Genomic DNA, 468 nt, shown 5'->3' on the forward strand with positions numbered 1-468 from the left:
TGACAGCGGACGCTCTATCCAGGTTCACACCGATAGAGTCGGAATGGTCCTTAGACGCAGGATCATTTTCCTTCATTCTGAATCAAGTCCCAGAACTGCAAATAGACCTCTTTGCGACGAAAGACAACAAGAAGTTGCCCCTGTACGTGTCCCCGTACGAGGACCCCTTAGCGGAAGCAGTGGACGCAATGTCCCTCGACTGGAACAGATGGTCCAGGATTTATCTGTTCCCTCCTCACAACCTTCTGTTGAGGGTCCTCAACAAACTGAGATCCTTCAAGGGGGTAGCGGCAATAGTGGCCCACAAGTGGGCGAACAGTATGTGGTTCCCCTTGGCGTTGGAACTACAGATGAAGTTCGTGCCGCTACCACATCCAGTTCTGACCCAGCGAGTCAGAAGTCGACTGTCTGCGCTTCATTACAGAAAACCCAGACCCTGCAGCTCATGATTTTCTCGCCCTAGCGGTG

The sequence above is a fragment of the Palaemon carinicauda genome, chromosome 21 (genome assembly GCF_036898095.1).
Source record: "Palaemon carinicauda isolate YSFRI2023 chromosome 21, ASM3689809v2, whole genome shotgun sequence".
In the NCBI taxonomy this organism is placed as follows: Eukaryota; Metazoa; Arthropoda; class Malacostraca; order Decapoda; family Palaemonidae; genus Palaemon; species Palaemon carinicauda.